The sequence below is a fragment of the Pezoporus wallicus genome, unplaced genomic scaffold (assembly GCF_028554395.1).
Source record: "Pezoporus wallicus isolate ANWC-B61680 ecotype Strahan unplaced genomic scaffold, APGP_CSIRO_Pwel_v1 contig_3710, whole genome shotgun sequence".
Taxonomy (NCBI): Eukaryota; Metazoa; Chordata; class Aves; order Psittaciformes; family Psittacidae; genus Pezoporus; species Pezoporus wallicus.
In genome coordinates this window covers 5,114,794-5,138,266 of record NW_026640315.1, presented here as the reverse complement: position 1 = coordinate 5,138,266, position 23,473 = coordinate 5,114,794, and the positions used below count along the sequence as shown (strand labels likewise).

Sequence of the window (23,473 nt, the reverse complement as noted above, 5' to 3'; positions counted from 1 at the left end):
ATCCGACTGTCCCATCTCTCCCTCTCTGAAGGGAAAGCTTGCTTAATCCCCACTGGTACAGAATCAGAGAAGCCACAGCCTTCCCATGACTCCCTGGATTTATGCTAATAGAGCAAAATCTTTTGTATTATAAGAGATCCATCACGATGGGACATCTCATTTAAATAATGGCACCTATTTGTGCTCACACCCAGGGCACTCCTACATGCTCACACCTTTAAACGCTGACACACAGCCCCCTTTTTATGCAGGATTCCTCAGCTCCTGCAGCACACCATAAGGTATTACAGCAAAGACACAGCACACTCTGCTCTTTAACCCTTCACATCCAAATGGCTATCTCCCTCCCAGGTTCAAACTCATAGACCAAGGCTGTTTCCCACCCAGCAAACTCTCTCAGTCCAGTTTATTGCTACAACAAGCCTGGGTGCCTTAAATTGAGGCCAGAGAGCGATGGCAGCCTGTTTATTTAGAAGTTAAGAGTTTAACTGGCAGCAGGTATAAACAGAGATAATTCAGTGCACGGCCCAAGAACCCAGCCACGTTCAACACCAGAAATGGGATATTTTAACAGGAGAATCAAATGCATCACAGATTCCTCATTAATTGCCCTTGCACAGCTGTCAGCTACTACCAGACTTTAACTAGACCACATGAACAAACAAGTCAGTAAACCCTTTGCCCTCTCCCTCCCCATCACCCACTTGCTGCACAAACACACTTCCTTACAGCAGGAATTCCACAGCCTTGTACAAGTCTGGATACGTTAGAACCCAAACCCATCCTGTCCCTTCAGATAAACTGAATAATCGGCTCCATCCATGCCCCTCATCACATGCTCAAGTAAATGGACCAAACCTCAACGAGAACAACGCAGCTGCACGTGCTTATAGCATCTGAGAACTTGGGCTGAGGTCCAGAGCCTCAAAAGAGGCTGAATTGCCTTATTTCTATTGAAATAACTTGGGGTTAGACACTTAAATACCTCTGAAAAGCCAGGTCCAATGTTGTTGTTCTATATTTTTAATTAACTAACGTAAGCCCAGACAGAATTAGTACTAAAAGCTCTTAATGGGCTACTCTGTAGTAGTGCACTCGGGTCTTATTGCTCTTGGCTGGCTAATAAATTATATTTTTATTTGCCAATAAAACAATAAGAATAATTTCTGTTATTCCACTTGCAGATGAAGTGATTTCTTCCCCCACAAGTGTTGGCAAATGCTAGAATAAGCTCTGGAATACCAAATGATTCATGTATCAATAGAGAAGCAGTGGGGAAAAATACCCCGAGCAAACAAAAGCAGCAAGAACAAGTTGTAATCTGCAGCTCAAATCCATTACATTGCAGCTCCCCATCAGTGGATGTCTCAAGACAAGCATTTGCTGACCTCCACAGCAGGTGGGATTTACTGTACGAAGCCAGGAGAGGAGGAGCTGGGGGGGCATGAGAGTTTTGGCTCTGTCACAGGTAGCTGAGCAGTGTTTTTGCAAGCTCTATGAAGCCTTGGAACAATAAGTGATGCCTTTTGGTAAGGTCACTTGGGCCAATCCATCACCCATCTGCTTCTGCAAGCAATGGCACAATGAGGAAATGCAATAAAACTGCAGAAGAACTACTCACTGATACTCAACACACAGGTAACCTCTTCAGAGCCAAAGTAGCCAAGTCCCACCTCAGGCACAGCTCATAGCACTGCCAGTGGGTGAGCTCCAGCAAAATCACCTCTTAGCATTATGTTTCCCCATAGTGTGAGTTATAGGCAATAACCCTGAGCTCCCCAAGAGTAACATCCCCCTTCTGCAATGACACAATTATCCTTTACCATTCAGGACCATTTTCAACAATGATAATTTGTCCAGGCCAGGCACAGATGCAGATATGAACCTTTATAAAGAATGAGAGTGAAGGAATGAAAGAACACCAATATTACACGTGACCATAAAGGCATTCAGTGGGTGTCAGATGACATACAACATTTTGTCAGAACATTACACTGCTATTCACTATGACGTCCTCAACTTATCAATTCATAATAATACCCAGCTAGCTCCAATGAAAATATTTATACTGAGGCAGTGACTTTCCCCTCAATATCCTCACAATGTTTTACCACAAAGACAAGCTCAGAAATCATTTGCTACAGGTATCATTAAACTCATCTTTGCCCCGCTGGAGCCTGAAAACCAGCCAAGGAAACCTGAGCTGTTCTTGCATGAATTTACTTGATACACACTTCTACAATACTGTGTTGAATACAGATGATGGGGAATCTCCACAGGGGAGCTTTAAGCAGCTCCTGAGATAAAGCCACCCCCAAAAGCAATATGAACACACTAAACAGGCTACTCTGAAACAAGCAAGCAGTTATTTCCATTCAGATAGAGATGAGTTTGTAGAAGGGTTCTAAACAGACTGAAAGGGATGGCCAGAACCACATCCCAAAGCAACTGCTGCACCCAAAGCTACAAGGCAACATACACCAAAACACCTGCATCTCTTGAAGCACAGGGAACCACTGGTCTTTACCAGAGAGACAAAACAGCACAAAGAACCTCTTACCTCTAGTCCATAGTGCAAACCGTAGTGCTCCAGGAAGGAAGTTGCCTCTTCACCCCCAAACTCAGGCCTGGGGTGCTGTCTGCAGCCCAGCTTTCGGCACTGCACCTCTTGCCAACCTCATTTCCAGCAAATTCTGTTTAGTTTGAAACACCTGAGAGCAGGACCCAGCCCTGGGTACCGCAACTGTTGGCAATCACAATAATCATCACCAGCTGGGACAGGGTGGGGTGATCAGCACCAATGTGCGGTTGGAATAAGGAAGCCTTTCTTTTATGTCTTTATGTTTTATTCCCCTGAAAGCAATGACAATTCCTTGGATCCCTTGGACAGGATCAGGAAGCAGCATCTCGTACCTAGGAAAGATAAGAAATTAAAGATGTCTGGGTAATTCCTGCTGGTATCACTTGCAAACTGAGCAATCCCAGACTGAGAAATCAGATTTAGCACCTCCATTCTGGAGAGGCATGTTGGGGGTATCAGGATTTCAGCACTTTCCAATGTGATAACTGGCTAATCTGCTGAAAAGAAGCTAATTATGTTCATAGTAATGAAGTTTGGTTTTGAGAGACTGTGTTTTCCCTCTGAGAACACGAGCTACTCGGAACACAATGTTCAGGTCCCTCTGATCCCATGGATTTTGTAGATGTGGATTTCCCATCACTTTGATACTGTGTTAGGGCTGAGGTTTCCCTCACAAATTTGCTTTCTTTTTCCTTCAGGGATTTCAAAGAGGGAGGAAGGAGTATCTTTTTCCACCCCTTACAGTGTTTTCTTGATGAATTTAGAGTCATACATACATTTAATACCATGAGATTAAACTTTTCTCCATTGCATTACATAAATGTGTTTCTGATAATTACAACCACAAGCCTCATTGTTTGGGCTTTTGTGATCATGTTATCCAGTGAAAACCTATATGCTCACCAAGGTGTACTAAAATCCATAGTAAAGTAACCACAGAGTAAGTTACCTCGAACAAAGTTCATAAACGTGGTTCTCCATTACTCCTTTCCTTGCAAGGTCATTTATACCAATAGAAAGTGTGTTCAGAGTGGTTACAATATTCTGCTGGTCTCATTTAGCAGCAGTTTGAGACCCCCCTTGGAATCAGGAAGGTGACAAAGTGCAACACAAAAGAATACAGAATGCCATGAGAGAGGTGATCTGATCATTTCCATGTATTATATTAGTTCATTTTCGCCACGGACACTGGCAGAGTTGCAGCACAGCACTGGGAAGCACCAGGTTCCCTATTTATCCTCTGTCCCTATCTTCATGTCTCCAGCAACTGAAGCACATGAACAAGAGCACAGCAATGTGTGAGCAAATCCATGCACACACTGTCACTCTGCATGGGTTGATGGCCACAATCAGTGGGGATGCTTAAGCTCTGCATTGCCAAACAAAACCAGTGTTGACCTGTAGATGTGAATTTCTGCTGCACAGTGACTCATCTACTGCTCTGACCTTCCCTCCTTTCTTTCCTATTTTATGCTCAGTGCCTGTAGCAAAAGTGTACGTTTACAGCTCTCCTGGAAACACAATTAGAGAAAATGGTAGTAAATGATACTGCAGAAACTATAAATGGTTCCAGAAAGACAGCAACATGTGCCACAGAGTATTCTGGCTAAAAATATATCTGGAACCAGCCTGTCATTTGGAGGATTGGCCTGGTTCAAAGGATGCTGTTGAAACGCTGCCAATTCATGCCAACTGATACCAGTATTTTTGTTGGTAACCAGGCAAAACAGAGCCAAGGGTGGTCATTTATGTCCTGGCATTTTTAATTTTATCTTGAGGTTCTGGGGACAGGAGAAGTATAAAAAGCACTTCCCTCGTGAGGTTTATGTTCAAGAAAGGCTTAATATAAAGAGAGCCTCATATCATACACACAGAAACTCCCCAAGCTCTTTTGCATGTAGAAAGTACACACGCACCGTGTCTGAGAGCCCGACTGCAACACTTACAGACTTGTTCTATCAACCTTCTCTAATTAGCTGAATTTAACAACTACCCTTGCCAGCGCGGGGATGAGGATAAAGAAATTCATCTGAGCATCTTGGCACTGATTTCTAACCCTGCTGTTCCCATGCTGGTACACCCTGTTTCAGAACAGTTTGTTACCTGACACCTAATGAAGGAAAATAGGCACATATAGGTGGTTATCCAAAGCCACAGACCTAAAACTAGAGCAGAACAGACTGGGATTATGAAACTGCATCCAGTTCAGAGTAAAAACCAAAGGTGGCAGCTGCTTTTTCAGGCTCTCTTGGGAGTCTGTTGTCTGTCCCAAAATATGGGAGGTATTCTCAGCAGGTCCCTTGGAGCCATGAAAACTCTTGTTTCCTTCTATGAAATTCAGGTTTCGTTCTTGCATCTGTAAAAGAGCATCAAATCTGTGGCTAGATGGATCAAAACATGCCTCAGCCTTCAGATTTGGGGACTAAATTGGAGAGGGGAGGGCAGGGAACACTCCCATGTATCATTTGGGATCAGAATACAGACTTCAACCACAATTTCCACATGAATCTTGACCTGCCACTGGCTGAAGCAGATGTATTCCATCATCAGTAAACCCCAAACCGTGGGTGAATCTCAGCTGATGCTCTGACCATAGTGTCCCAAACCCAGTATACCTTCTGGATCACTGGGCCTGAGATTTAAAACATAACATTCATAGTAACCCTTTTCTTTCTTTTTTAGTTTATTCCTGTATTCCTGTGCCTTTCTAATACAGTGTATTCCTGTACATTCTAGTACATCCCCAGCCACTGCACTGAGTTTCTTGCCTCAAAGGTACAGGACAACAGTTTGTGGCCAGAAGCCAGCAAAGAGTGGCCACTACCTGTCTGTGGTACCAAACACTACCTGGACTTGGGCTCCCCTTTTCCAACATGGCTTTTCATCTCTGGTTTCCCACTGCCCTCTACCAGCTGCCTGTGCCTAGAGTATCATTCAGAAGAGCTACAGAATGGATTTAGTTTGGCACAGAACAACAGGCCTGGGCCAGAGCCTCCATGTGGGCTCCTTTCCTGAAGGCCAATGTAGGTGGGAGAATTTCATGGCAGATCAGGATTTTGCTGACCAGGAAAGCAAGGCTCTTTCATGGCGAGGCCACTTCATTCAAAAGCTACATGACTTGGCAGCCCAAGGAGCCTTTTCCTTGCATGCTTGTCAGTTCTGCTGGCAGCACATGGGCAGTCCGAGCTTGTGCTTCATGGATTTCACAGCCCCTGGATGGCTTTGTACTGTGTGCCAAATAGGGAACAACAGCCTAAGAAAACAAAGCTTGTGCTATCATGCAACCTGGGAGGGATTTAGTCTCCATGTAAATGTTTCCAATGAGCAATTGTGTGAAGGTCACAATTTACATTACAGTGATTGCCCACCGCAGGAGGCACCAGCGTGGTTAACCTCCTTCTCCATGTGCATCGTATCAGCAGAAACGGGATGGATTAGTGTTACATTGTCAAACTGCTCTTTGGGGATCCTGGTTTACATTTCAGCTCTGGCTGGCAAACGATTCTTGATTCTTCTATGTGAGAAGACCATCTCAAACCAGGCGAGGAACAAAGCACTTGCATTTCAAAGCATGGAGGAGACCATTTCTAGTGGAGCCCCTCTATCCTTAGCAGCTCAGGGAAGGCACTTTGCTGCATATGTTTTGTTGAACCCCTTTCCAGTACTCCTAGTGCCAAGTGTGGGAGTTCGCCGCTGAGATTGACCTTTCTTATCCACATAGAGAAGTGTGCCTCTCCACTCCTGCTCCACCATCATGTTCCTCAGCCTGCAGAGCAGCAGGTTGCAGAGGTGAAGGGCAGAATGCCACCCTGCGGTGTCTGACCTTTGAAGACCTTACTCCAAAAGAGAGTGGTTTTGCCAGGTGAGTTTTAAGAAGCACTTACCCGGCAGAACTGATGCCACCGATCATCAGCTTGCAGCAGCCATGTTCTTTGCTTCAATAAATAACCTTCCCATGCGGAATACACATCTGGCTCTATGGCATATGGCAGAGATTTCCTTAGTTTTGAAATCTTTGGTTCTTGGAAGTGTTTCATTTTGGAGAACCCTCTGGAAAACAATGAGACAATTCCAGAGAAACACTGCATTAGGTCAGAAGGTTCTTCTGCATCACCTTTCTTCCCCGCCACACCATCCCTTTTCCTTCCCCTCTTTAAGGACCATTTCAGCAGGTGCTATATTTAGACCCATCACTTTTACAGACCTGGTAAACATGTCCTGCTACCGGCAATGTGGTCTGACTTGACTTTTGAAGGAGATGGTGAAATGAGTTGTGTTTGGCTCAGCCTGAAGGGCTGCCTGGCACAGATCTTTGCAGGGAGCAGAAAGGAAACCTGCCTCTGGGAGCACGCAGACACCCAAACACTGCAGGAAGGGTGATATTACTCACAGTAGTTGGTACTGGGGGTTGTGTAGGATGGCACTCGATCTTGGAAGCTCTTTGAGACAGCGACAACGTTTTCTTTGCTCTGTTTAGCAGCCTGGCATCAGTTCTGCTCACGAACAGGACTCCTAGACCATAAACAAATACATACAAATAGTAGTGGTCAGTTGAAGGAGCAGGTAGCCAGTCACTCCTGAAAATGCACTATTTGTGCAGTTGTTAATTCTCCTCATTCTGTCCCTCACACTGCACTGGCCATTATGCACTCTGCCATTTGTCTCCATAAATCCAACTGGATTTCAGTGCTGCTGTGTTGTCATTGCCCCATCAGCTGGTGCTGGTGATGTATTAACTGGCAACACCACCAAATCCCCAGGGGACACCTTCTGATGCCCCTGAAGCAAAACGCACCTAACCAGGCACGGTGGACAGAATGAGGCTTACTGACATGTGTGGGTATCAGAGGCAGATTGAGACTGACAGGGAAGTAGTGAGTGGCAAAGGCTGGGGGAGAGATCCAACGCAGCTCTGCCATTGCCGAGGCTGACATTTAAATTGCAGGCAGCCATGGGCTCATTCCAGGAGCCGCTTGTGGTTGGATGCAGGTTTGATCATGTAGAGGAGAAGCAGGAAAAGAAAAAGGGGGGAAAAAAGAAAGAAAAATCAAATTGTTCTCGGAAATCATGTTTAATGTAGAAATCTGGTTAATATTAAACTGTAATCTGCAGTTTTCAAGTACACTATTCCTCCAGGAAAACGTTTCCTGTTTGAGTACTAAGGGTTCCCTTATTACATCACTTCCTATGTCAGACCCAACAAGCCTTCAACATGCATTAGTGTATTGATAATGGGAATTTCAAAATGATTGTTTGGGGAAAAAAAAACCCTATCTGGGCAATACTCCAATCATATGGATCAATTTAGCTTTGGAATAATGGGGCCAAGCTGGTATTTTTGACACTGCGTCCAAATAGTACTTTCAGGAGAGGTGTTCTCCACTGCAATTCAGTTTCAGGAGCATGTACGTGTTTGGCCAGCAATTATAGCACCAGGTCTATTTATTCCCTGCTAAACTGACTTTGCAGGCAGAATTCCCCTTAATCCCACACAAACTGCAAATTGATAACTGTGCCTGGACTGGAATGAACATTATGCACCCAAGTGTAATAATTTATACTAATAATAATAACAACAACCCACAAAATACCTGGACACTTTTACACACAGCAAAGACATATATTACCCCAAAAAGCCCAACCACTAATAACCAATTCTGCCAGCAAATGTACACACAACCCTGAAAGCCTCACAAATTATGAGAAGGAATTCTTGCAGGAAGACACCACTTATGCTTTCTATAAAATACTGATGGAAAGAGCTTTCCAGACCTGTTGACAAGCCCAGAAGAAGGCCAGAACTCCACTTTTAGCTCTATCAGGCTTAAAGATCGTTCATGGTTTAAGATGTTAGCTACCATGGTGTGAGCCATGAGTCTTCATCAGAAATGTTCATAGGATACTGACAGCATCACGGTTACTTAAAGACTAACTGGTTCAGTAACTTCTCAGCCTAACCTTGGTTCAGCTAAATACACTTCTCATTGTGGAAAGAGAGAAATGACTGAAAAAATCCATTCGAAATCTCTTTATGAATCCAAAATAAGATTTAATTTGGGGAAAAAAAAATCAAGAAAATGAAACTCAAACCAAAATATTTCTACAGGAATCTAAATGCAATGGTTTCATTAACTGCAGTGTGCACTGACTTGAAAAAGGCCTCACATTATCTGATGGCAATGAATTCTTGGATGGTGTATACACTGCTTTTCTTGGAATTACAGTGATTTTCAGCACAAGAAGTCACTGCTCAGTTAGATAAGGAAGTTGTCTCCTAAACGTTCCAAATGCATTTCTATGTACACTGGAGTCAGATTTGTTCTCCCTAGAAAAGGTTAATGTCAGCTGTTCTGATTGTACCAGATGATTATTCTTTTTGATAGGTAATTTAGTTCTCTATGAAACCCTCTAGACCTTAAAATATCTTCTAATAGGACCATTGTCTCTTTGAATGGACCTTTGTATTACTTGATGAAAAAGAATTTTACTTCAGAATTTAACTATAGCTGCATTTCCATCACTTGAGCCTAGATTCTCCTTTCATTTTCTAAGCCCTGACCTGCTATTGGAGCTGCCACCAGCCTGATTTTCACAGAGCACCACCAGGAGCCAGTCGTCTTCAGTGGCACTCAATGGGCACAAGCACACAACCTTGCCTTTCCTAAAGGAATAATGAATGTTAGCTGTGCTGAGATACATGGCTATCATTGCTAAATCCAACCACTATTAATGAACTGGCATTTATTTAACATGTAAAAATAGTCTTCGTGAAAGAAGTGATAAAGCCAACCAGGGTACCTATAGTCCCAGCAAAACATAATGTACATTCCAAATTTGTCATCAAAATCTTTCTTTTCTTAGCAAAGACAACACGGGTATTTCTGACATATTCAAAAGTGTCCAAACCATGTGTTACATATTAGAAAACTGATCAATTTTCATACTGTTCAAGATATGTGGCTTTATGCATTATATTTGAATGTATAATCACAGCATGGGATTCAAATGCAAGGAAAATGGATCAGCTTTGTATATGCTGCACTTTACAGATGTTATCCTCTTTTATTTACCTGCATATGTAAAGAAATGTATCAAAAATTTACACAGATTCTTCCCTCTTTGCTAATATTGAAAAGAAAAACCCCCGTTTTCTTTAGAGGAGGTTAGGAAAGAGGTAAAGCAATAAAAATACTCTTTAAGTTGTGTTCTCTGATGTAACTCCTTTGAAATCAACGTCAGCTGATGAAAAAAACCTGCTGTTGCATTGACAACAGGCTGAGAACGAAAATATCCTTTCCTCTCACTTATACCAGGCAAATACAGAAAATTAGTTCAGAGCAATAGGTCAGTTTTGCTGCTGGAATAACTTAAACTGGCTTCAGAAGTCAGCTCTGCGGGACCTGCCCTTCTTCCTCGCAAAGTAACGTGAAATCCGCAGTGATCCACAGACAAATCTGGACTCGGCTCTCCCGATGCTCCTATCAATGCACAGAGCAAGATTTGCCCAAGAGAACTGGACCACAGCAAAAACCCCTCTCAGTGGGATCTGTCAGCCCTCGGCATTTCACCCAAAACCTCCAGATTTAGAAGAGCCCGAAGTTAACTGGGGACAGCGACTAAACCAGCGTGAATCGAGGTGTTTCCATTGAGTCCTGCAGCTAAAGATCTGGCCCTGGGCCCACGCACAGATTTAGATGGGGTAACAGAAAGCAGACTGCATCCCTCCCGCCACCCCTCTGTCTGCCCCTCTCCCTCCTACTAACGCTGGGCAGAGTAAATCCCAGTGCCAGGCCGGCCTCCGGAGGTGCAGCTTGTAAAGAGGCTGTTGCAGACTGGCGGAGTCATACCCTAGAACAACAAAATCCATTGGCAATAGGGAGCAGAGAGAAAGCGGCTCATTTTTCAAGGGCTTTCTGCCCCGGCTCCATCCAGGAGCCAGCCTCACAGACTTCCCAATATTTTCATAATTAACTGAGCTGAACGTTCATAATTTGTAAACACAATAAAAAGCGCTTTGAGACACAGGGTGTGCAGTCAGAGGGAGAGTGTGTGCGATGGGGGAACGGTGCCGGGCTGAGGGGCAGGAGGGGGACGTTTCCTCAGGCAATTTACATCTGACTCAGGAAAGCTGGGAGGGTGCCCGCCGCAGGGATCAGGCTCACGACTCAAAGCGATTTTTCTTGAAGTGTCACTGCAACATACAACCACCATGTGTTCTTTCTTGGCTCCGCTTTCCCTGCTGATGCTCCAACGCTTGGACCGGCTGCTCCTGCCTGCCCGGTTTGCATCCGTTCGCTTCGGCAGGGGAAAGGACAGAACTGCGTTTTGATGCATGTAAGCGTGCTCCCCTGGCCCTCCTCCTCTCACCTCCACAAGAAGGGGCCCTCCTGATTTTGGGGATTTGGACAAAAGTGCTAGGGGTTAATGGGCAACAAGGTCTAGGATGTGTGTCTCTGTACGGGAGACAGAGGCTGTGTGAGGAAAAGGAATGAAATACTTCAGCAGCAATCCAAATCGTGTTTGCCAGACTCAGCCACCTCTGCTGATCTGCCAGCTCCTAACCGAAAACGAAAGCCCTGATCCACTATTGTTCTGCACTTGGGCTCATCCCTTACACTGGTTTGAATAGGTGCAAAATGCTTCAGCTCGGAACCGGACCCACACTGGGCTTGTGAGAAGTAATGGGATTAGCTGGGGTTGGGAGCAATCAGAGCACCAGGGGAGTAGCGTGTCTGAAGGCTGTAAGTAACTGTCAGTCCCACCGTGCCGAAAGAGGACACTAATTCGGTGCTGTTTCACAGGGATGATTTAATCCTTACCACCATCTGGATTCTAGCTGGAGGCCACCCACTCAAGCAGTGACCAGCTCGCATGCTGCTTAGCTTGGATGATTTGATGCGATCGCAACCTGAGGCTGTAGAGCTGTCACAGGGGAAGAAATACAAAACAGCTTCGTTTACAGAACCGAGTTCAGTTTCACTTCCCAGTGAAAAAAAAAACCTAAAAAAACCCAAAAGAACTTAAAATATAGTAATTCTGAGAGTTGCAAAATCTCCTGTGAGTGACAGCAGTTTCTGTGGGGCACACGGTAGTGATTTATGTCTTGAAACAGGCAGCTGGCATGGCTGCAATCAGAGCCACGGCTCTCCTGACCGCTGCCAAGTCAGCGCAGCACTGACATGCCAGGTCCCAATGATTCCATCACCTTCCTCTCCTCCATCGTGGGTTTCTCTTCTTGGCGGCCGGCAGCATGGCTGCAATGCAGCATTACGGTGAAGAGGGATGCTGGACATGCTTGGCAACAGCCACAGCTCAGCTCGGGCCATGCAGTGGGGGCGAGGTGCTGGAGGCAGTGCTAAGCAGAGAACGACACGTCGACCTTACTGCATGGAAATGCCTCTGAAGCAGCCAAGAGCCAGCCAGCACACGCCTGTGGATGGAAGGACCATGCAACACTGACTTCTCTGCTGCATTTTTTGTTTTTTTTTTTAAGGATATTGTTTTCATAGGCATGATAAAGCAGGACAGCCTCAAGTCACTGATACGGTTGACTTGTTCTGGTGCATCTTAACTCCTCCATTGCCAAACTCAGATGTTCTCCTTTTGCTGTTTTTCTGGGGTCACCTGGATTTCTCTTTGTCCATCCTTGCAAGAAAACTCCTTGTTTCATATCCTGGGTCTCAACTAGATCTCACTTTCAGAAGCTCTCCCCTTTTGCAATGCTAGGACCTGTACAGCTCAGATAATGTATGTTGGTCTTCACCTGCACAGAGGATCTTCACTCTCAGCCTGGTGTCCCTTCTGATCTGTGTCATACCCCAATCCAAGATGCCATCAGCACCAGCTCTCTGAGCTGCCCCACCACTGGCTGTTGCTGGTTTTCCCTTAAGGAGACCTGCAAAAATGAGGTGCCTTGACTAATTAAGTAGAGGGCTTTTTGGAGGACCACTAAGGATACAGGAGATTGCAATCTCCAAACCCACCTCGCTTTTGGACCCCCCTGGTGCCTTTGCTCCCACCAGCCTAAGGACCTGCAGTGACTAGTCTTCTAACTGAGCTGCCTGAATGAGGTGTACAACATTCCACGGGGTAAGTAAGCCTCCGAGTTTATCAGCCTGGGTGGTAATGGAGCTAACAATGTCAGAGGGAAAGAGCATGCCTACATGTTCTCCAAGCCGTCCGGATCCGAGCCAGCTCCAGCCTAGCAGCCTTCTAGCTGCATTAACGTGGCACCTCGCCCAAACTAATAAGTCCTGTGGAGAGGCGCCATGTTAACATGGCCATAAAGCTTCCAGATTGGAACAGCTTCCCGGGCAGAGCCTGGGTCTGTCAGCACGGCGAGAGGTAGACCTCGTTGCTGTTGCTGGTCCTCATTTTACAATCCAATTTCAGCAGAGGCAGCAGACCTCCCAGCTTAGCTGTGCCCCTCAGCGCGGGGCAAAGGTGCTGCCCTCGCAGCATCCGCCAGCACAAAGCGGTCCACGTCGGGTGGTTTTACCTCCTTCCTCCCATGCAAAGTCCTGTGTGCGCAGGCACACATGAGTTTTGGTCTGATTTGCTCAGCTCTGAAAGGAAACAAACACCATTTTGGCCTGGAATAACTCAGCCAAATTACAGAAAGGAACGCCACGTCCTGGTTTCTTGTGATGCTTTTGTGCTTTTCATTAAATGAAAGATAAATGGCAGATAATGACTCACTCATCTCCATCCACCTTATAAGCCCCGCAATCAAACCTTATTGCACAGGCATCTAAGGTATGTAGTGCTGAAGAAAAGTGCTTGTCAGGAGGGATAGAGAACAAAGGGTACCTGGAGGTTAGTAAATGTTTTTCATGGGCTCTGTAAGCTGTGGTTTCCTCTATTGGGGGTGTTATACACTTTCGGCTTTCGAGCTCCTCTGTCAGACACCCAGCCAAACAAGGGAGTGATTAGCAGAGTTCCCTCGTTGAGGCTATTGTTGTAGGTATGGTTTTAATACACCCACAGCTCTTGGCACTGCCGTTCATTTTCTGACTCCAGGAAATCTTGAACTGTTTATTGATTCAAAGGCAAGAAATAGAACATTGAGATGGAGCTAATTGGTCAGAGGCACAATCTGCAAGTCACCCAAATAAATATTGCCATTAATTGAGCCCCAGTTTTGGGGGAGGAAAAAGTAGCCCGGGTTTAACAGCGATAATTTCTTGCAAATCTCTGTTTTATTGGTTTGTTTTTCCACGGAGAGACCCTGAAGTGCAGGCTCACTTGAAGACACACCGATGTCACAACACGAGAGCCGATGCCCAAGCCCTCAGTTCGGTGGCTCTGGCACAGATGGAGCCTGGCCTTGCTCTGAAGAAGGGGGGTTAAATCTGCCCGTGACATTTCAGTGTTTGCACAGGAAAAGAGCCCGCAGAGCCCTCTGGCCCTGGCAACCTGGCTGCTTGCTTCTGCTTATGAATGCTCTTCAGTGGTAGATGGGAAGGGATGTGCCTCAGATACGTGAATTGGGCGTTCACTGTCCCGGTGAGAGCCGCACAAGCCTGCGTTAACCACTAAAGAACATTCTCTGCTACGTTGGGATTCTTTTTGGTCTCTTTCAGTTTTGCCTTTCCATCCTTAGAACGATCGACAGGCAGACATTGTCCCAAGCTTCTTTAGGGAAAAAGGAGCCCACGCTTTAGTAGGCTTGCTCTATGACATGGGGGGAAGACATGCTGCAAAAGATGAGGTTAGTGGGAACTAACAGTTCCTCTGTTCTCCCTCTACATCCTCCAGTAACTGGTACCTGACAGGAGGAGAGGCTTTAGCCCTCTGTTCCTCTTCCCCTTCAGTGTTCACGTGTCTGGCGATCAGGAGGATGGCAGAGATCCAAAGCACTCGGAAGAGGAATAAGAATAAAGACAGAGCAGAGAGCAATATTTATAATGTTCCACTCTTTGGAACTGCAAGGGCTGGGTTATACGCATGAAAGCTCTTACACTGGAGAGAAACACTGCGCTGGCTAAAGGAGCTGAGCAACCTATTTCTAATTAAAAAGGACTCCTCTCTTCCCTGCCTCTCATTTTACAGCAAATTAGATATGAAATCAGATCTGCTTTCCCTGCTTCTCTGAACTCTAATGACAGCTCACCATTGAGAAACATTTTGTTTGGGCCTAGGAGTGAGGGCAGAAGCCAAGAACAGTCTTCACAGTTTGAAATGCACCGAGAAATGTTCGAGAAAGTCCCTCGCTGCTGCAGCAACAAGGCCAGTGCATGGCACAGAGAGCAGAGCCTCAGGCCGAGGAGGAGAGCAAAAGAGCTGAGGGTTGAGAGGGGAACCACTGCTGCAGACTAAGATGTGCAGGGTACAGCGATGGGTACAATTAGGGAAGCAGAAGTTACCTACTTCTTGTCTGGACCATAACAGATTTATGTCTTGCTGCTTGCCATGGAGTATCAAGCAGGTAGATAAGAGCCTTCATACTTTACACTGCACTGGAAAGCAAAGAAAATGAGAATCTCCATTATCTGTGCAGAGAGACAGGTCTTCTAAAGCTATAAACCCACCGTCCTGTTCTAATGTCACTGGAGCAACCTCAGATCCCCGTCTTCTCTAGAGGAAAGGTTTGACTGACCCCAGAGTAGATGGAGCCCGGGAATTGTACAGAGAAACCTTGTCAGGATTACAAAATGAGCCCATCTCCAGGTACGTTATGAACAGGATAAAAAAGCCATTACTGTCTCTTCAAGAGCCTTGGTAACGTGCCAGTGCTGGAAAAACACTTGAATTCAATCAGATCATGGAATAGAAGGGTGGAAAAAGCCCTTTCCTCCCTGCCTGCACTTCTGCATCATGTCCCAGCTTGAGGAGACCATGGCTGCGGCCCCTCCTGGACATCAGTTCAGAGTGACACTTTCTGTTGGGTACTCCCCTTTACAGATCTGCTAGACCAGACTCCTGAGTTCACTTCTCAGTTCTGCTGGAGAAACCCCTTAAGGTACATAGACCTATCTTCACCATAAGGAATAAAGCCAGCCCTGGAATGCAATGGCCTGTCTAATCCTGTTACTTTATTTCTTCCCGAGTGCGGAAGTCCTCTATTGTTAATCACTGTTTGATAAGCTCATATTGCAATTTGCCAATCACAAAGCACTGCCAGAAAGGGAAAGGATTTGCCTGACTCTGAAAAGCCAAGGAGTGCCTCTGTTAATCTCCCTGCCATTCTTCCGGCATCCCTGAAATGCAAATACTGGTGGCTGGTGATAACTGATGGGCGGTCGGCGATGGCAAGACACCCCTGAGCCAATCCACGGGCCAAGGGCTCAGCTGCACCTCTGGAAGTTGAGCAATCTCCCTGAATTGTGTGTGATAAAGTTCTAATCTATTGGCTATAAAAACCTGGTCAAGGGAATGTTTTGGCGCAGTTCTAGAGTAAGAAGATAAAGGAAGAGATGGGGAAGTTTCTCGTTTAGTTTCTAACCACTTTTTCCCTTCAAGGTTTCTTGAACTCCAAGTCCAGTCTGTTAAAGTCCCCCCGTTGCATTGCTGCATATCAAATCGGAGAGTCCGGACCTAAGTGCAGAGATAAAAGAGCACGTGCACAAACACACACATGATGCACACACACAAGAGCTGGTCATTTCTTCCAGTGGAGAGCTCTGCAGAGTCAGGCTTTCACTGAGAGCCCTGAAGTTCAAGTAGATGCACTCGCACAGCAGCAGTTCCAACACACCCCAGCACCGTTCTCTGGTTGTCTATCACCCAATCTCATCAGTCCTCACCAACAAACTACATCTGGAGCTACTGGAATGGGATAAAAGCTACATTCCTTGGGGAATACAGCCTATATCAAGGTCTACAGCAGCATGGACAGGGAGCAGATGAGGAGGTGGGGTAGGGAACTGGAGGCTAAAAGGGTAGAATCCCTTTGAGCCCTTCCAGTGCACTGGTACTACTGCTATCCACCTGAGAAAGTGCTTCAGAAACCAGGTGAAGGATGTCATCCTTCAGGCGATGGATCCTTTTGGTCCATGCCTAATCATCACTGCTGCCAGAATAAGGGCCTTGATGTTACTGTTCCTATTGCCCTGGAAAGGGACAAACCCCATCCTCTCGCTGCTTCTTACCCCTGATGATCTGCGGATGGACCAAACTGCAGCCCGTCACGTTGCAGTCTCATGAGGGTACTGCTGAATCACAGAAACATGCCCAAATCAAATAACAGCAATAACAGAAACAAGAACAAACATTCACTTGTATGCTCTAGGGTAAGAGGTCCCCGAATGCCTTAACAAAAATAACTAAAAATCAAAATTACAATAAACAAAGGCAATATGCTTATAAAAAAAATATCCCACTTGGAGCACTCGTACCACTTAATCCCATCTGTCAATAACACAGCTGCACGGCAGGGACTGTTCAGCATCTTTATTTTTCTAGGCATCCTGGCTGCGTGGAGCACATTAAATGACTCAGAGTTCCAACAAGCGATTTTGAAAGTCATTCTCTGTGGCTGCTACGTGTTTGCTTTCTCTTGACCTCACCACTCATATCTTGCTGTTGTTGCAAAGCTAAGTCATGGGCTGGATCCAAAAACCGGGGAACCGCGCTCCCTTTGGATTGCTGCGTTCCTGAAGGAGTCCTTCCTGCTTCCTGTTTGCGCTCTCGGCTGTGTTTCCAAAACAAAATTTCCACTGCCCTTGAAAAACACAGAGCCACGCTGAGCAGGAACGCAGGCTCCAGCCCAGTGGCAGGGCCAGGACAACCCCAGAGAGTGATGTGCTGGTATGGAACTCTTGTTTTTATCCATAAAAGAGAGGCTTCAGGCTTCCAGTGTCTGTCGGATGCAGGTGAGGTAGATGGAGCTCGGCAGGCTGTGGCACCAGTCTAACCACTGCAGCAGGTTGACTGCTGTGAACATCTGTATTGCCTACGCATGAGCGAGGCAGATGTGGAACTTCCAACCCTTTGGTACTGAGTGTTAGGATCAATGTTAAACGACAGTGTGAGCTTTTCCCACAGCACGTGCACCAATGCTCTGCCATGGCTTCTGCTGATGAGGATAGGGATGAAATAGAACTGGAGGGAAGCAACTTTAACTTCCTCATGCCAGCTTCCTACAGAACCTGTGGCCCAAAAAAGCACCCAAATCCCTGCTGAGATGAAGAGGGTTTGCAATATAAGGAGATGAAGAAGAGTCTGTTCTGGCTGAGAATATTATCAATTACTGCTTTTCCTCATTCAATATTCCCCCAAGACTACCTAATTCCAAAGCCTGTTTTCAGAGTCCTTTGGAAGGCTGGAAAAATCTCAGTCTCCTTGAGCTGCTGAAAAGCCTTCTGCTGCCTCTGGGTTCCCCTCCTTGGTGTCTCTGTTTTCTTAATGTTCTTTAATCATTCATTAGTTTTGTTCATTAGATGAGAACCTGGTGAGTCTTTAACTCAGTTGGCACAAAGACGTCGAGGTTATTAAAGGGAATATCATTATCACCATCTCTGCAGGTACGAAGCAAGTCAGTTGGAACTGGCTGGGGGTTTGGAGTGGATCAGGAGATGGGAACTGCAGACACCTGGGCTGTGCAAGTGATGCACAAACTTGTTTTACAGCTCCCGTTGATACCAGATGAAAGTTACTTGGATGCACTAGAGACCTGCACGTGATGGTTTATAATGGCAATAGAATGACGTGTGATGAGAAGAATCGAATGTCCAGTTAGGTCTTTGCTTTCTTAATGTTGTGGCAGCTTATCTGGAACACCTTATTCTGCAATTTCAGGAAGAGGATGGCTGAATTTCAATGCCATTTCTGCTTTGTTCTCCTGGTATCATTTTTCCTTTGCTAAAACTCAAATCTCTCTTTCACAACCAGGCATCTCCTGCAATTACAGTGTCAGTCATCATCATCCATATTACCTGGATTTCGTAAGGTGTGCCTGGCACCTGGGCTGTACTTGAAAAATGTCATTTTCTATTTGCTCAAGTATGCACAGAAATGTATCCTGCGACGGATACCAGTGGTGGCTGCAAACAACACTGGTCTAAAACAGGTATTTGTTTCTATGAAATGAAGTTGAAACAAAACCTCCCAGGTTTTAAGGCATTTCTCCACGTTAACTTTGTGGTGAAGGGATCAGCTTTGCCTGTACTGTAGAGAGGATGAACTAAAAACCAGAGCGATTTAGTCACTTAAGTCACACAGAAGCTGAGCAGAGGATGGAAATCTTTTTTCCACCTGTATTATCAGCAGCTTTCTGTGGGCAGCCACTAGACTGTGATGCACCACAGCTACCTGGGGAGAGTAAGGTCTGCATGGAGAGTGCTGCTCAGAGAGTGCCAGCCCAGCCAGGCTATGGCAGAAGAGTTGCTGTGTATGAGTGGGAAGTATCCCAAAGCTTCAGGATCTTTATACATTTCTAGCAGCTCTAGTGTGTATAGATGCATTTCAGTGTACCTGATTTTCCTTTGCTTTAAAGGAACCTCATCTCCATCATGCTTCTATCACTGCCATGCAAAACAACAATGGCTCATTCCTCCTCTGCCTTCACACTCGGAGATGCGTCCTCAAACTGGGGTGGCAGAACCAGGGAGTCAAGGGCAGGTGAGCAGTGTGGGAAAAAGTCTTGGAAGCATGGAAGGCAGAACATCTGCAAGGAACAAGATGTGGGCACAGGGAGTTTTCAAGGAGCCATTCCCTAAGGCAATTTATAGCATTGCTGAGCTCTTTCTCCTCACAGCAGGCACGTGGAATTTGATTTGGCAATTCCCTGGCCACCTGTGATTTGAGGTTAAACATCATTACAATCATTCACTATGTTCCGTGCAATCAGACAGCTCTTGTTTTCCTCATTCCTTTACGTCTACCCCACCGCACCAAGTTCCATACCAAACCCTTATCACAGCTGGGTCGTATCTTATCAGTGGGTTCAGACTTCCCATGGCTGTCACAGACTATGGCACTGCACTCAGGAGGGTCATTACCCTGTTATGTGTCTGCCCTTTCTACGTTGGGCAACACCAGGGAAAAACAGCTCGATAACACAGCAATGAGTGGCATCTAAATGCAAATAGACAACAGAAGGTGCAGAGTCAGCACAGAGAGTTATAGCACTGGCATGGGCAGCATAGACTGGTGATAAATCCCTATCTTTGCTCTGAAATTGAGCTTTAACGGTTGGCCTGATGCCATCTTGGTATCAGGTCTCAGACATACTTCCCGCAAGCCCTTGTCTGTGACCTTCCGTGCCGTTAACCATTAGTTCTGATGGATGCCACTGCGTGTCATTGCACAACCCCATCAGCATCACCTGCACCAATAAATGCCTGTTAGTCCTGTCCCCTTTTAACCGGGTGTAAATTCCTCACCACGCAACACTGAGCTCACACTCTCATAAAGGTGAATACGAGACATTAAATTAAGCTGTTTTTCTTCCCTTTCTTGCGCAAAGAATTACAGTACACTTCCCAATGTCACTCTTATCTGCCCGAGGTGAGCTGTTATCTGACTTTACACATTTTCCCTTCCATTTTTAAAGGTCGATTACAAATGATGGGAGAATTTCACTTTCACTGGAAGTGGTTTATGTAGCAAAACCAGCATCATTTTCATTGACACCTCAGAGCTAAACTCATATTGATGTGTGGGGTTATCTGCCTGGTCCTGTCTTCTATAACTTAATGCTGTGGTTGTTCCCTACTGGGTTTCTGAACACAGCCTTCTTCTCGTCATCATTTCTGAGCATCTCCTGAGGCCAAAGGGAAACACCTTGGGTTGCTCCTGGCTCTGAAGACTCCTCCTTCCTGCAGGCGCTAGCAGTGATGTGCCTGTCACCCAGAGCTTCCCTGTGCCTGTGGCCCAGCTCAGAGGAGTGCCTGTGCTGGACACCCCATGCCCGAGCCATGCAGTCACCGGGTGCATTGATGCCGAATGAAAGAGCAAAGCAGAGATTCAATCCATGTTGATTTTGAAATGATCTCTGGAAACATAACATGATAGCAACTCAAGTAACTCCTTTCCTTTTGGCAGTGGCAGCTCTTCTTGAAATAAACAGGTATGTTACGAGCCTCGGGGGGATTTTAAAAACCACTTGTCCCTCAATCATTTTTCCACTTTCCAGCTACTACACAGTACAAAAAAATGATATTTATGTTCCTGTAGACTTGGCAGCATGGTTCTGTGCTCATAATGGGCTATGTTTCTGGGGGCTTGGGGAAGGGGGGAGAAATTTCCACTCATTTTGTATAATTATGATATAGAAAATATTTGTAGGTCACGTTTTCGGACCATAACTAATGTGCTGTTCAGTCCTGCCTCCTACGTGAGCCCGACACGTTTGTCCTCGCGGGGCTGGTGGGATATTTACACCCCGATTTGCAGCGACACCACTGAGTGGGCTCAAGGAACTGCAGCTTTCGGGCTGTTCATCACTTGGTTGGCTTGGAATTATCTCTGCCATGAACAAAACAAACCACCAAGGAAAGAAACACTCCTGAAAGTCCTCAGCTCATCCCTGGGCATGTTTGGGTTTGGTGGTGTTTTCCTCACATTTTGCCCTGGTCTCTGTTTTTTTTGTGTGTGGGGTGGTCAATGGTGAAAATCACAGGGGAAGAAGTACCCATGGCTACACAGCGTGGTCATATGTTACAAAGGTTACATCTTGCTCAGTGTACTGCTTGGATGTATGACCTGGGTTATTCCATACCAAGCCCTTATTCCATTCACATCATGCTCAGATCCCATGTTTTCCAATATAGCGTTGCTTTTTGTCTCATACACACACACGCACACAGACATCATTCCTTAGTCCATGGAATCTGTACCTATATAATCTATACAGATAATCTATATCTATATAATCTATATTAATCTATATGATTTCCTATGTCTTAGACCTCGTATGTGTCTGTCAGCACAATGGGAAAAATGAGGAGTCCTGTGTTATAGGGTTCAGGATTACAGGATTCCCCATCTGCCATTCAGAAGGACTTTCAAAGGGAAAGGCCACTTTCCAAGGACTACTCCAAGCACCAAGCTATGCAGAGCATCCTTCTGGACGTCCTGATCAGCTCCTGCCACCACGAGGCCATTGCCAGCCCTCAGTTACCATGGGGCAGAGCTGATTCAGATGGGCAGCTCAACCCAGGAGAGACTGAAGGCTCCTCTCCAAACTGAAGCACCTCTTTTCACCGCTATACATCTCTCAATGCCTGTTAGCCCTCCCTAACCTGTGTCAGGGGATATAATTGCCTTTCCCCTGACTCCCACACACAAACAGAAAAGAAATGGAGAACTTCAGGTAACAGACACCTTTCTCCATTCTCTCCATTCAGTTCAAATCCTATCCATCTGATTAAACCCACATAAATAAAATCTTCCCCCACCCCAACCATGCCCCCAAAAGCCCTAAATGAAAATCAACAGTTCCAGGCTTCACTTTTCCTGTTCATTGTAATCATCCCAAATCGGTGGCTCCAGCCTCTCTCAGCGGCTTCTGTAAAAATAGTTCTCCTTTACTGCTAAACCAAGGCGTCTTTATCCAGCCTCCGAGTGCACAAATGCTGCTCTTATTTACATAGAGAAATTACAAACAGGCTCTTGATTCTTTGATCCTGTGTATTCAAACAGCCCCGGGCTTCTGCTGATTCTGGCTACAGGAATCAGGTGCGTGGTGGTGGGTTATTACGGTGCAAAGAGCTTGGATTTTAACAGTCCCAGCGCCTATTTGGGCATAAAGCCTTGGGAAGGAGAAAAGCTCCATGTCCCTCTCCTGCTCCAGTGCTCTCAGGACACTGAACATTGTTCCCTTTTATTGGCATTCAAAACTGGATCTATTCCTATTGGCCTTCAGTTGCACAAGTGTGCCCAGTTCTTGGCTGATCCGGGAGGCAAAGTAGCTTTGTGGGATGCATCTCACCTATAACTGGTTTATTCTGGGTATTTTCAGTGTCAAAGACTGGAGGAGGAAACCATGATAAGAAGAATTATTTTCTTAATGCTTTCTATTTTTTCCCAAGCTTTATTTCAGGAAAAAAGGAATTTCAGGAATGTCCCCCAACATACAAATGTAGAGGCATCTTTTTTTGATGTCTAAATACCAAGTGGGATGCAAATCCCTCATCAAAATGAAATTTGGAGTTGATGCATCAAAACCATACTTTCCTGCTTTCCCTCCACCTCTACAAGCCAGACACTCCCTGAAGAGCCAGTATTTTCCTTGAGAACAGGGAATATTGGGATCACAGGGATAGGCTCTATGTGTTCGCCTGGGCATACGTCAATCGAGCTGCTGCAGGAGCACTGTGGTTGGGGTGTCAGGCTTGACTGCTCAGCCTTGCTGGGGTCTCCTGTCACCTCTAGCATCAGTCTGTGCTGGAACAGAACACTAGAAGCAGAACAACATCAAGATTTCCTGATTCTGGGCTAACTAAGCCCAAAAGTAAAGATGAGATAAAGCTGCTAAGAAAAGGTGAGGCAGAAACAGTAAGTGATGAAAAAGCCACTAAGAGCCATAAAGTCCTTCCTCGCAGGTTGTTCCTGCCCTTGTTTCTTGCTGTGCTGTGCCTTATGCTGGGAACCATGTCCACAGCAGCCCCAGTGTGTTTTGCTGAGTGTGGGAGGACGGTCCAGCAAGCTGAGCTCAGGGAAAATGTTTCTCTGCAAGGTTTGGGCATGCTCTGGCTGCATTACGCACAGTGTGAGCTCTTATCACCCAGCCTTGACATCTCCAGCCTCTGCTTGGGTGAGGGTTACAAACAGGGAGTATGTTCTTTCAAATCCCTGTCAGATTGCCAGGCAAGACCTGACTTTGTGCATGGGCTAGCAGGCTACTGCTTTTGCAAGTATTTAATGGGGCTTTTTATCGTTACTAATATTACTACGCTGCATGTGAGATGTTGGGCCAAATCCTGTGTTAATGCTGGCCTTAGCCAGCAA

At 45.8% G+C, this 23,473-nt stretch overlaps 1 long non-coding RNA gene across 2 annotated transcripts in view; it reads right to left on the bottom strand.

Moving 5' to 3' along the window:
* Positions 1–3,809: 3,809 nt before the first annotated feature.
* LOC130604241 (uncharacterized) overlaps positions 3,810–23,473 on the bottom strand; it is a 126,561-nt gene continuing 106,897 nt past the window's right edge. Inside the window, exons 4-7 of one of the 2 annotated variants that reach the window (XR_008973420.1) lie at positions 9,141–9,242; positions 6,972–7,093; positions 6,466–6,631; positions 3,810–4,937 (exon numbers count right to left, since the gene is read on the bottom strand). This is a non-coding gene — a long non-coding RNA (uncharacterized LOC130604241). The remainder of the gene's footprint in view (positions 4,938–6,465; positions 6,632–6,971; positions 7,094–9,140; positions 9,243–23,473) is intronic. The other variant, XR_008973419.1, reaches the window with a different exon arrangement.